Source organism: Medicago truncatula, chromosome 8 (assembly GCF_003473485.1).
Source record: "Medicago truncatula cultivar Jemalong A17 chromosome 8, MtrunA17r5.0-ANR, whole genome shotgun sequence".
NCBI lineage: Eukaryota > Viridiplantae > Streptophyta > Magnoliopsida > Fabales > Fabaceae > Medicago > Medicago truncatula.
In genome coordinates, this window is record NC_053049.1 from 13,979,764 (window position 1) to 13,994,918 (window position 15,155).

Sequence of the window (15,155 nt, forward strand, 5' to 3'; positions counted from 1 at the left end):
CTTAAAAAAAATGTTAGTATGGCCCTAATTTTATTCCATAAATGATAGTGTTGATGTGAGTTTAATAGAATTCACAACAAACATGCATGAACTATGGAAATTGAGATGTTAATACTAATCGGGCGGCTATGATGCAGGTCCCACTAGCACCGCCAGTATCTTAGCGTGAAATACATAGCCAGGTAGTACTTTTAACCAAAACAAAATTGTCTCTATTCTCTATACCTTAGTTTCACTTTCCTTCATATTAGAATGAAAGTGATGGGTCATTGAAAGGTGCTGCAAAAACTGCAGAAAACTCCTTGTATGATAAAATGGGCAGTATGTGAGATATTATTACACTCAAACTTTGGGTTGATTAAAAAGTGAGGTTGACAGAAGAAAGAGCCATGCATGGCAATACCACCAGAATCATGATTGGAACTCACTGTTTCCATGCAAATATAGCGTCATAATTCTTTATTTCATATATTACTTCAATTATATCTTTTGAGTACTTGTTGGGCAGACACAATGATGGATTTCAGCGGTTTTCACTCTTTTCTTTTGGATAAAGAGGGAATGAACTTACCAAATGTGTCATAAAGAAAAAAAAAGCTTAAATCCAAAATGTGCATGGGATGAATATGTTTGGTGAGGAGGAAATGATAAAAAAATATATACGATAATAGCTATTAATAAGGTAGTTGAATATATTTGATTCAAAATTTGTATCATTTTTCGCATACTGCACTTTCAATTCTCAATACTTCTCTTTTTCCTCAAGTCACAACATATGCGCTAATTAGTTTGCGCTGAAAGGTGAGAAGAATGGGTGATATTCTGTTGATAGCGGTTATCGAATTTACTTAAGACGTTTGGATCATTGGAACTCGATATAGAACATCAAAGCTCCCTCGTAGGTCCAAAATCTTGTTTGGATGAATCTTTTCCTACACGAGCGCGCCTTGTTAGTAGAGGAGTTACTTGCCCCACTGAGTGTGTTATTTGTTGTTCTCTCCATTATGTTAGGCGAAGCAATGGGTATTTCTCAAGCGTTGCAGTGGGTCGCTGAGTTGGGTTTTGATGGTATCGATTTCTCGCTTGGTTCTAAAATAACAGTAGATTCTTTCAACGGTGGAAGCAAACACAATACTTAGTTTGGCAGTACAATTCAGCATTGTAGGCAAGTTTTTAGCAATTCTTTTCACAACTCCACGGTTGAGTTTAGTCGGCAACAAACAAATGAGATTGATCATCAAATATCAGCCTCATTAAACGCTATTTGATGATCAATGACTTTTTAGCAATTTTTTTTTTATGATCGATGACTTATTATATGAATTTCTTAAAAAAAAAAATAGATAATTTACATTTGAATCCTTTTTATTTATATTAAATTTGCTACGGATGAGTATGTGGACAGATTGACTTGTTAATTAATGGTGGGTTGGAACTTTAAATTTGCCTACAATATTTGAAGGTTAAATCGATTTATTTATTTTTTGAGTATGTTTGATGTGTTTATTGATACTATTATAGATGAGAATGCATGTTTTGTGCAACGAAGAAGCTAGCAATGCTCTAAGATGGTCCCAAATGACAAATACAGCAGACCAAGATCGGTTTCCCCTCATATATAGACAAACTTGCCATCACAATTCACAAATAACTACCCAAATCACTTTGAACCCCACATCTATTATATTGATTGTGAACTCTCTAGCGAACTGTCAATTCATACTTATTTTTTCTACAAAATATTGGTAAATAGCTTTTCATACTTATGCATCATTTTATTTTATTATACGAGGAAAGTAATTGTTTTCCCAAAAGCTAGCTTAAAGGATGAGAAGACTCAAACATATTTATACATTTAATAACAGTCCGAGAACATGAGCGATGCGAGATTAACAACAAACCACACACAACTTCAAAACTAACTTTAACATCCACCTTCACGTCTGGCGTGGGCCTGAGTCCAATTATCATATCACAATCTTTAACCCGGCTCTGATACTAAGTTAAATACTTAACAGTCCGGAAACCTGAGTGATGTGGGACTAACAACAAACCACAAACAACTTATACCAACTTCAACAATAATAAAGAGTGTATTTAAAGCTATGGTTTATGCTTCAGAGACTCCATGGGTTATTTTCTGCTTGGCTTGTCTAATTATGAGTTTCTTAGAGTCACTCCATCTGAGGCGGAAGCTACTGGACTTCTTGAAGCAGTTAAACTGGCTATTGCTCGAGGCATGCAACCTGTTATCTTCGAATCTGATTGCAAAATTGTGGTGGATGCTGTGAACTCTAGTGTCAACCCTCACAATGAACTTGGTGACATTATTTTTTATTGTAAACAACTTTTGTCTTTGCACGCCAACTTTTCTGTGCGTTTTGTTAGGAGGCAAGCAAATAAGGTAACTCATAACATAGCTAAAGCTTCCTTATCCCACCCTAGCCCCATATTTTCTCTGATGTACCGTCTAGTTTGACCACTTTATTATTGAATGATATGAATTAATTTTGATGTTGCTAAAAAAAAAGAGTGTATTTAAAGCATTGATTAAGGAAACAGAATAAAAAAAAAAATATTAGGTAAGGAAATGGTGAAAAGTGATTAATTTAACTTTGTAAAGTTTAAAATTGTAATTTTCAATGTAAAGCTATTTATTGACTTCTTTAACAAATGTCATAAGGACATTTTTCAGCATGACCCTATTATATATGTTCATTTAAATTTTTCAGATATTTTTTTAAAATAATTGTTATTTTAGAAATAATATGAGTCCTTATTCATGCCTACAATTATAAGCTCAATCATGACCACCATTTAAAGAAGAAAAAAAACAAGGTATCTAGCACATGATTGGACAAACTGATCTATTGATGTTTGATTATTTAGAAATATGGAATCCTAAGCCAAACAAAAATTCATTTAATAACTGTAATTTAGGTTCAAATTAAAAGACGTGAAAATATCTAATATGGAATTAATAAACGACTACTTTAGTCTCTCAAATCAATATGTAGCAAAATAAAGAAGTTTGCTATAATGGTAGATCTCTTAAATTTTAATTGTTTTAGTATATTTGCCTAAAAACAATTGTTATGGCATAATAGCTAGGGTATATATATTTGGAGGGGAGTGAGGGCACCCTTAGCAGAAGCACAGTAATAATGTGGACCTTGAAATGCAGAGGTGAAAGAGACATCCACCATTCATGTGATTCAAGGGTCATTTTAATTTGATGACTTTGTTATCAAGGTGTGGATCCACCAAAGAACTGTTATCAGGGTAAAACAATGTCCTATCATAAATAATTCAAAACAACTTTAAATATATAAAAATAAATAAAAAAATTGGACACACATAAACAAATAAAAACAAGTATTTAACAAAAAAAAAATGTAAAAACAGAAAATAATGATATGACAAAATTATTTCTTTTTTATTTTATTCGTTTGTGTTTGTTTAAATAAATTTTATTTGAAATTGTACACTTGTAAGAATTGTTCATAAGTTATAACCACGGCCGTCCCTGAAAATTCGGAGGCTCGGCTCTGGGAATGAAAAGAGGCCAGTGATAAAATCAAAACGTATTTTTTTTAAAAGAGCAATGTTCTATTTATATTTTTTAAAAGATAAATACAAGTGCCGTATATATGCGGTACACCCAGAGGTGAAAATGACTACCGTATACATGAGGAACCCCCACCTAACACCAAAATCAAGAGAAACTAATTCTAATAATCCTAAAAGGCTAAAACAAGAGGACAGAAAATGAAACCTGCACAAAACCACCAAAAGCCATGCGCGCACAAAGCTGGCAGCACAACAACCAAGCGGTCACAACAACAACAAAAAATCCACAAAGCTGGCAGTACAGAAGCCAAGCAGTCACAGCAACAACAAAAAAATCGTAGCCCTGTTTAAATTAAAAATGAAGTCCGTAAACATAATAAATAAATAATATAAAACGAGTTTAGGCGAATACCTTCAAAACGAGTCTTCATTCACACCAAAACGAGACTTCCTACGCGCATTTACTGAAGCAAATTCATCAACCAACTCTTCGTATTGTATATTTCGCAACATATGATTCTCAATTGCTATCATTGCTAAGCCATTAAGTCTTTCTTGTAGCATGATAGACCGCATGTAAGACTTCAACAACTTCAACTTTGAAAAACTTCTTTCTACGGAGGCATCTGTCACGGGAATAGTCAATAAAATTCTATATGCAACAATTGTATTAGAAAAATAACTTATGCCTTTCAAAAATCTTAAATCTGAATAGGTCCCATTTTTTCTTCAGGCATGATATCTTTTAGTGACCTTAACTCCACATATAGCTCTCTCCCATCAATATCAGATTCCTCATTATGTTTCAATGCTTGTTCAAATTTACCACAACAAGACTCCAAAGTCGCATTATCCAATGATTTTAACTTGTCAGAAGTAAACAAAAAACCAGAAACAACTTCATATTGTTGGAGTTGTTCAAATATCTTAGTAAGAGATACAATAGCTTGATCAACAAGGCAAAGAAAGTAATTAACTCTAAAAGATTCTTCTTCAGATTGCTCAACTGACGGGGTATTCAAATCCTCATCAAACTGCCTTTTTCTTCGAATTATGCGCCTATTCAATTCAATGGAAACTTCTGTAGCATCATCCAAGGTCTTCTTAAAACCATTTTTTCTATATTCCTTAAAAAAAGAAATTAATTCTTTTATTTTTGACATAGCAACATCAATAAGCATATCATTTGACTGTAAGAGCTTGCTATCCAAATTAATTGCAGATAATATGTCAAACCATATAATTATAGATACTATAAACTCAAAATCACCAAGTTCATGTGTTGCTAAAGATTTAGCTTCACTTCTTTGATGTAGTACTAACATTTTCATATGCTCAGATGATATAGTTATTTGTATAAGATACAAATTGTATCCTTGACTTAGCTCCAATGATTCTATCTACCATTATTGACAAAAATAAAATAACACGATATATATATATATATATATATATATATATATATATATATATATATATATATATATATATATAATTAGCAAAATATAGTAGTGTCCTCGTTTGAACAAAGATATGGTACTTCAGGACAAATTCAAATTCATCATTTTCTTGAGACATGACATGATCTTTGTTCATGTCAAATGACATCGCAATGATTCTAATACATAATAAACTAGATTTATCCATATCAAACTATTTGAATACATTTTCTATAAAAAATTCTTAATGCATAAAATATCATTAAATAATAAATATGCAAATTCAAACTAACTTTGTGCATCCAACGTACTTCATTTCAAACCTTTTTATAACCATCAGACTATAAAAACTCTTTAAGAGTTCTTATGATATATATACTATTATTATAAAGTCGATTATAACAAATTCATTTTCAAATCTTTAAACTAGACTAAAGATGACATCTATTCTACTCGCTAACACTAATAGTAGTAGTATTCTTCTTTTGTAATACTTTGGTAGGAGAAGGATAATGCAGACCATTCATCATTTATTTCACTTTAGCATAATAAAGAAATAACTATTATTGTGAATATATTCTATCAAAACCTTTGGGAATATAAGGCACTGGATCACAAACTTCCACAAGTAGTATAAAGTGGTAAGCAACACACCTCAATACCTCTATATCCCTTAAATTAAAGATAAATGGCATATCCCGGAAATCTAGTGAAAAATTGACCCTTTTTTTAATGAGATCATAACTCATTATGTGAAGGGGAATCCCCCCTGGGTAATGGGCCATACATTCCCTCTGCTTAATACCAATGGATGGAATTTGGGAACCTTATCCTTTGATTTAAATCTAGGCAGGCAGAGATATATTAACCTTTCTGTTATTTCAACTTGACTAATTCTTGTACACCACTTGACTTATCATCATTGTAGTGACATGATTTCATCTTTGACACAACTAGTAACGTCCTGATAAAATTCTATAGGGTTTTGTTTGTGAGTTTGGAGGAAAATGAAGGAAAGGAGTTTGGAAAAAAAGGAAGGAACAATAGATCACAATGAGAGAGGGAGGCTATTAGGAGTAATTTTTCTTCATAATATAAATTCGTCCTTATTTGAGAAACTCAAAAATTATATTGGAGAAGAGTTTTGAAAGGTTTTAGAGGGTTTACATGAATTCTTCAAAAAAAAAAAATTGGTCAAGTAGTTTAGTGGCTACAATTCACCTTATAAGATGAATAAGTGGGGTGTCTGGGGTTCGAACCCCGACACCTGCATATAACAATGCATTGTTCATGTCAACTGAGTTATGCTCACGAAGACGAATTCTTCAAATTTAATCGATGTAATTATAATATTCTTAAAATTAAAAATATATTAATCATAAGCATTAATTTATTATTCTCTAAAAAATTACTCTTTCAAAAAAATTAAAAGATTTTACCATATTTTTTTTATATATTTTCAACCCTCTAAAAGTTTCCATTCCTCCACTCTCCAAACTTGGAAATGCATCCTAAAAATTTGAGTCCGATAGAAAATCAAGGGCTTATAAAAGCCTTAAACAAGCAAGTACATCAAGATTGTATTAGTCATCAATAATCATACACTGTGCCAGCATTCCTTCCCTGACATCCCTTGAACAATATCAGAAAGTTTAGTACATCTCCCAGCAGTTGTTATATATGTATTTTGTTGCTCAAGGTTGTATAAGGAATAATCCTAAAACAGTGTATCAGTATATAAATTGTTGATTGTTGCTGCTACACCGTTATTTTCATATTTAAACCAATTCAAATTAAAATTATAAATCGATCTAAAACAATAAAAAATAATAGAAAATCAAATATTGTTAGTTGTGTTTAATGTGCTTTTGTGAAAACGGATCAAATCAAATTGAATTTTGAATTCTTTTTTCAAAATCAAACCGAATTGTATACATTTATTTAATACCTAATTTTTTAATAGTATGATATATTGATTTAAATCTATCATTTTTTATTTTATTTTATTTCAATAATATTTAGTAGTATAATTTAATAGTTTTTTATATTTACTATTTCATATGTTTCAAACATGATCTATTATTTTTGCTAAAAAAAAAAAAAACATGATCTATTATTTGTCATTCTGTAATGATATTTTTTTTTAGTATATTATATATCATAAATATGTTACTTTACATTGTCTTTATAAATTATAGTATTAATGTAACTTTTTTTGGTAGATAAATTATGATGTACCGTCTATATGCGGTACCATTTGTATATTCTTTCGTCCATACCTTGCGTCTTGTGGAGATGGCGTTTAATAATATTTGCTGATTCAAAAAAAATGTAACTTTTTCTGGTAGATAAATAAAATGACTAGTCATTTGGAAACTAACACATGTAAATAGAGGAGATGAGGTTTGAACCCTCGTCACAACTTTCAATCTAAAAAATTTTAATATAATTTTTCTACAATTGTAATTTAGATATCCAAAAAATTATTTTAGATTAAACTGTATTAAATCGGATCAGTTTAAATTATATTTTTTTAAAATGAGTCATCCAACCCTAACCAAACCATAAATAATTTATCTCTGCATTGAATGACCTTTTACCTGAAATGTTATCTCTGTTCAATGCATGACTTTGTTTTTTTTCTTTAAAAATATCTCATAGACTACAACAGTATCCTCCGTGTTTACCGCCCAACTTTCATGTATTCCATCAAACATTGGATTTTGATTGGTCAGCATGACCCTTTCATGAAGATTCATTTTGCTGTAAATAGCACTCTCTTTCTTTAAACGGTAATTTAGGGTAAAACTCAAGCTAAATGTCATATCCATATGAAACTTTTTGAAAATAAATCAAACCTGAAACTCTCAAAATATTATTTTGTCATGGAATATTAGTTGGTTAACCTACATAATTCACATTGTATATCATCATCAAATATTTCCTTTGTCTCAGAATAAGTGTCATATTAATATATAAAAATATTGACCATACATTTTGATCATGTGTCCATATTTTTAATTGTCTTTATGGGGTTGTTTTTACTAGAGAAATGTGAATTGACCAAGTCCATTGAATATTGTGTAAACTTCATCTTACATGCAATGGTCAAATATCAGCTCTTGTATAAAAAGCTTTGTACAATAGAGATGAAGTCTTAACTTTCCTAACTGAAAATGGATGCAAATAAGACTGAATCATCTCAACCTAACAAAACAAAGTAATGTTGCTATATATATACTAGTAGTTTTGCCAAAATCAGGGAATCCCACATCTAAGAAATTGAAGCCCAGACTTAGTCTGAGATTGATAAAAAAAAAGGTCTAAGACTGCGTTGCAGCCCCAACAATAAGGTTTTTCAGTGTCTATGCAAGGAGTTGGATCCTCTCTAGTGTTTTGCAAAAGTATCAAAGAGTTTCATTATGATAGGGATAAACATAAAAAGTAGAAATAATGCTAGCAGTGTCCATTCCCTCTCTCTAGTGTTTTGTTCATCTTGTCTAATCTCATTTGATTCAATATTAAACTTCACCTTTCGGTCTTTCGTTTGGTATTTGAGATCTGATGAAATAACAATATCAAACTTCACTTTCGGTCATTCATTTGATATTTAATTTGTTATAAAATTAAACAACGATGAGAGTAGATTAGAAAACGAATTTTAATAAAATAAAGTCTAAACTTGAGTTGAATAGGATTCAATCATTAGATTATTCCAATAATCTCAAGACTGGATAAATCTACTCACTTATTAAAAGTAAAGAGGCATGATAATAAAAGGCATAAAAATAAATGACTGGAACTGTAAAGTGCAGAATTATAAAGAACAGAAAAGTAAACAACAAGAAAATGTAAAGTGCTAGTATAGGAGGCCTATTTATAGCCTAAGACCTCAGGCAATGCATTGAATTTGATTTACAAGTCTTAAACTAGGAATTGCAAGAGTTTTGTAGTAGTCATTTCTGACTTCACAGAGTGCACGGTCGTGCACTTTCCAGACCTTCCAGATTCCAAGTTACTAACGCATGATCTCTTGTGATTTGTACGGACTGTGCATACTTCTCTTCCATTTTTCAATCCTTTACTCGCCAAAACACACGATAGTGCTTATTGGGGCGCACGGTCGTGCTCTTTTTCAACATTTGAAAATTCTTCCTTTTCTTGTTTATTTGGTCCTCAAAATAAAAACTAATGTTTTGAAGTAAAATAGCTCCAAAGTAAGACCAAAGATCCAAAAATATTATTAAATTGAAATGGCTTAAAACACCCTAAATTATGACTTATCATAAATAAACTATGTGAGTCTCGCCACTTTATGAAGATCTATTTTCAATATGTGGTGCCACATGGATTTCATTGATAACAGAGTGTTAGAAAAAGAGTGTTCATATCACTCTTCACCCAATAAGAGAATAAATGTTAAAAAGAAATGTTATGAACATTCTCTTTCTAACATGTTGACTGACATTCACTCTCTTATTTGATGAAATCTACGTCAGTCTCACCTTTTTACGTCGTATCCATTTCTAAAGTGTGATATTCACATGAGTTTCATCTAATAAGAAAGTGAGTTTTAGAGAGTGTTACAAATAGAGTGTCAATAACACTCTTCATGTGTTAAAATGAATGTTGCTAGCATCACTAAAAAAATAAGTATTTCATCCCACCACCAGGTTCCACCATCAATAGAAAATAAAATTGAATAATGATATTTGTACAACTATTTAGTGATAACTTTTGTGACAATCTTTTTTTTCTCGCTTCTTATTAATCAAAAAGAATAAAGAGATAAAATTGAAACGAGTAAAAACATAATGTCAGTATGAAAGAGATATATGTCGAAAAGTATCATAAAATAATCGTACAAATATAATTTATGAATAAAACTTTATTTAAAACATGTGTCTAATGAATCGAGGGATCTTAATCATCTCAACCGCAAGGTAAGAAATTTATTTTATCAAATGAAGAGAAATCCTAACCAGCTGCGAAGCCCGCAAAAAATTTATGCAGGGGCCAACTATGAAGATTTTTTATTTTTAAAACAAACATTAATTTAAGGATAAAATATATTTTTAATCCCATAAATTATAATTTTCTAGGTTTAGTCCTTAAAAAAATTATCCAATTTTTGTCTCAGTCTTTTAAAATTTTACAAAAAAAAAAAAAAAAAACTGTGGTTTTAGTCTTGAATTTGATCTTTAACAAAAAATTAAGGACTAAAATTAACAAATCTTAGGAACTTAACATAAAAATCACCATTTAAAAACGTTGGGCAAAATGCGTTTCGAGAACTCAATTTCATCACTAATTGTCTGTTTAAAATAGATTAATAATATCTTTTCAAATGTAAATAAATAGGTTATTTGCAAGAAACTCATTGTCCATTTAATTTATCTATGACTATTGTCTTGATAATTTTTATTGTTGAAAAAGATTTCTCTATTGTTGTTATTAAGACCGAAAGTATCAAACCAATACAAATAAATATATCAATCTTATAGTAATTTTTTTACTTTATTATTTATGCTAATTTTTGCAACTAAATTTATTTGGGGTAGCCGGATACAAGTACATACCGACCACTTTAAGAATAATATTTTTTTTTTGGGTAGCCAAGGCTACCCCTCCCATAAGATGGGCTACGCCTCTGATCCTAACCCTAACCCAACTATAATTGAGGCCACATAATTACAATTTGACTTAATGTAAGGAATATGATTTCCCAAATGGTTGTATTAATCATACCTCCATCGAGTCTAGTGGTGCATTTGTTTACTGCTCCTTCAACATGTTAAGTGGCACATGAATATGACCTTACACCTTTCTGGTTCTGTCTGTATCTTGTAAATGCAATTGCAATTGCTAGTACCTACAGTACACCTTATAACAAACTCAATTAATTGGTCTCTAAACTTTATAAACATCAATTTCAATAGCTCGGAATCCATATGCAATTTGAACATAAAAGCATCCCTTCAAATAAGCTTCCATGCTCCCCACTAACTTCATTTGCATTCCAATGTCATTTTTTAAGGTCTCAAAGATTATGACTTCGAATATAAAGCAAAAATTGGGGTTAAAAAATAGCCTTGGAAAATTTTCCATCAAAATGTAGTGCATATATATTATATGTCATGATATATTAATCAGCATTGAGGTGCTGCAGGTTCTAGCTAGTGTTCCATGGTTCTGTCCTTATATGTGTAAGGTACTCTACTCAATCATAAACAAAAGGGTTAATTAAGTAAATTGTCTCTATAAATATTAGAAATTATTTTTATGTAATGAAAAAAATAATTGCACTTTCCAAATTATCTTTTATTTTTTTATTAATTCTTATTAGGAATTGCTTCATTGAAGTTACTTTGAAACTAATTGTATTAAATAAGGTGAGATCGGTTAGATTTTCTTGGTTTGGATTTTGGATATAAAGCTGTTTCTTTTTTCTTCATTTAGATTGGAACTGTTTGATGGAAAAAAATGTTCCATTAGTTTAGAACAAAATTGTTGATTGGATTTGCGGTTAATGCCTTTTTCAATTGGTTTGGCTTAGATATGAGATTAAGAAGATTTGACTTGGTATGGTTTGTATGAGTGATTTTTATTGTTGAGGATGAAGATTGATTTTGGTTTAATTTTAATTTTAATTTCAATTTTCTAATTTCTTTTAATTTTTAATTTGAATTAATTTCCATGTGTGCGCACAGTTTGAAAATATTTTAAATAAAAAAATATCCACATAATCAGGTCAAAATTAAGGAGGATCACAGTTTTGCAACGGGGTGAAAGTTTGAGGTTAAAAGTGTGATTTTCAAACTACAGTGACCATGCTGGCTAGTTTTGGAAACTTGAAGGGGAGCAAAAGTACATTTTAACCAAAGAGGATTGTAAATGGAAATGATCCTAACTCTATTTTTTTTTAAGAAGGATCCTAACTCTATTTATTTAGCAATCAACAATGCACACTTTTCCATTCCAAAAAAAAATAAAATCGCACACTATCTTCTCTTATTTCAATCAATGTTTTATTTTAGTAGTTTAGTGATTATAAATTTGTCTCTTTTAAGGTTGAATAAGTGAGGGTGTTCATAATTTAAACGTCGATCCTTCATATATTATGCAATGTCCTTATCAGTTGAGTTAAACTCGATGAACTATTTTAACCGATTCCTTAGATAAAATAAATAAATTAAAAGGATCTCGTATATCTTAAGTGTTTTTGTTGCAGCCATTTCCTAATTTATATACGTGCTTATATTTTTTTTTTATACATAACATATCCCATATTTTTTATTTAATTTACACACGTGTCTGTATTTTTGATCATATATTATAACGAGGTCTTATTTTTATTTTTTTTGGTAGAAATTGAATTAATTACCGATACATAAGAGGATTACAAGAAGTCTTGCAATCAACAAAAAGCAAAGAGATCTCTGTGAGCTTAGCTCAGCTGGTAGAGATATCGTATAGGGATCGGGAGTTCGAATCCCGATCATCCCACTTCTTCAGAATTAAATTGTGTAAGTTATAACCACTAAACTACTTGACAAAAAAAAAACAAAGTGTATAGTAAAGAACTACTAGTAGAATATTATAAAGTAAGTAAAGTATACGAAACCCTATGGCCTAAAGAAGTAATAAAATGAGCACACTTATTAGCGTCTTGATTGATAAGTTGAACTATTGGCTCTTGAATGGCACATGTGTTGTTCGGACACAAGTTAAGGAGCCAAAAAAATTGAAAGACAAATTTTGTATTGAAAAAATAAATTTTAATGTTTTAAGATATTGAATGGACAATTTTAAAAAAAATACTTCTATATTTAGGCTGTGTGTGGTAAAAAAAAAATAGTGGATAGCTTATAAGCTATTTTATAGTGGATGAGTTTATAGAAAATAATTTATAAGTTAGAATTTGTAATGTTTAGTAAAATTAGCGGTTGAAGTTGTTTATAAATTTAAAATGACATAAAATAGTGTATTTAATTAATATTTATATTTCCAATTAAGATTAAGTTATAAGTTTCTTGAATTAGCTTATCACAAACTACTATAAACTCATACAAATAAGCTATAAACTCGTGTAAAAATAACATTTATCAGAGATGTCGTTTTTAATCACACGAGCTTATAAGCTATGTCATAACCTTGAATTTATGTCTTACCAAACAAAGCCTTAGTGATTGTTTGGGACTGTATTAGTAGGCTTGTAGACTTACATTTTTTCAAAGCAAGAAATACTATCTTCTTATTTTCACATTAAAAGTTTTTTGGACGTGCGCCCACGGCGAAAGGAATTGGAAACAAACACGTTAGTAGTTTATTAACGTGTACTCTTAAGATATAAGTTAGTATAATGCCTTCGAGGTGGTATAGTAAGTGTTTATATCATATGATTACTTATAAGTGTCTAGTTAAATTGTTTATCTTTATTAACAATAATTAGAGAAATGCTAGGCTCACACCCACTAACACTCTCTTTTAACACACCCAATAAAAATTAACTATGTATCCCATTTTTTTAATTCAATTTACCTGTAACCTGCTCATCCTATTTCTAAAGGTTTGATTTTTTTTTGAGAGAGAAAGAGAAAAAAGAAAAAGAAGAGAGAGAAGAGTGTTGAGAAACAACATGCATCTGAATCAAGTCTTCAATAGGATGAAATTTCAATGGAATTTCCTTGCTTATGAAACAAAGCTTGAATTTGTTCACTCTCTTCTCCCATTCTCCAAAACTGCACTAATCTCTCTGCCTTCTTCTCAGAATTTACGACACTTCTACTCCCACTGTCAAACATCTATTTTCTTTCCCAGGACAACAAATTGGAATTTCTCAATTTGAAAAACCCCAAATCTTCCATGTGAATGTCTATCTTCAAATTAAATATCCTTGGTGAGAAAATTAGCCCAGACTTATAATCTTCCCCCAATTTACGATGCACATACCGATTATGGTTTCACCAACTATCTTCTTTTTCTTTTTTCTCTTTTTCTCCAAAAAGAAAAAAGAAAAATCAAACCTTTAGAAACAGGATGAGCAGGTTACAAGTAAATTGAATTAAAAAAAAAAATGGGACACATGGCTAATTATTATTGGGTGTGTTAAAAGAGAGTGTAAGTGGGTGTGACTCTAGCATTTCTCTAATAATTGAAAGAGTTTTACTTTTCCCACCTTACGTCTTTCCTCACGCGCCCTATTTTTTTCCTTCCAATTTTACCCCTGGTTCGGATTTCGTTTTCCGGATTGTATTGTTAGAATTTTGCAGATGTTTCCGTATTTGAAAATCTGGAATAATGTTTTACCAGAACTTTTGCAATTTTAAGCTTTACAATTCGTAAAATAAAATGCGAATAAGATAAAAAAAAACATAAATAAAAAGACACAAATATAAAAACAACTCATTTTTTTAATATATGAACAATACATTAAAATAATTTTCAAGCTTTTTAAGCTTATTACATAAGATCCTAAATCTATTTCTAATCTCCTAAGAGCCTAATTCTAATCTCCTAAGATCCTAACCACTGCTATGTGATAGGACATAGCAGTAGGTTCCCTATAGGAGGAAAACCGGAGGAGGAGGGAAGAGGAGAGCGGGAAGAAGAAAACAATGCCCCTCAGGGAGGTGGGGGTGCTCAAACTTACGCCCAAACAGGTCAAGCTAAGAACCACACTGACCCACATGACCCTCAGATGAACTGCACTTCGTTGCAACGCGGTTCCATCATCATTAACCGTTCATACAAACCCTGAAAGTTTTCAACGAGGCCCTTATCTATGAAAGACCTACGATGGAAAACCATGGTTGTAGAAGGAAGAAGAGGATGAGAGTGTGGGAGAGGATGGTGGGGTTTAGAAGGCTATTTATAGGGAGGGGTGAGTCAAAAACGGTTGGGAGGCCATAAATGCAGTCAAAAAACATGGTAAAATGCATTTTTTGACCTGACCACCGACAAAAACGTGTGATGCAGACCACCAGCCATGACTAATGCATTCCGGAATATAAAATCCGGAATGCAAATCAATTTTCCGAAATATATTTTCCGAATTAATGCGATAATGGTGAACGAGGGAAAAGTTGGCACTTCCTGTAGGGTTAAGGACAATCCGGAATGGAAAATCCGAAAAGCTTCAGCATT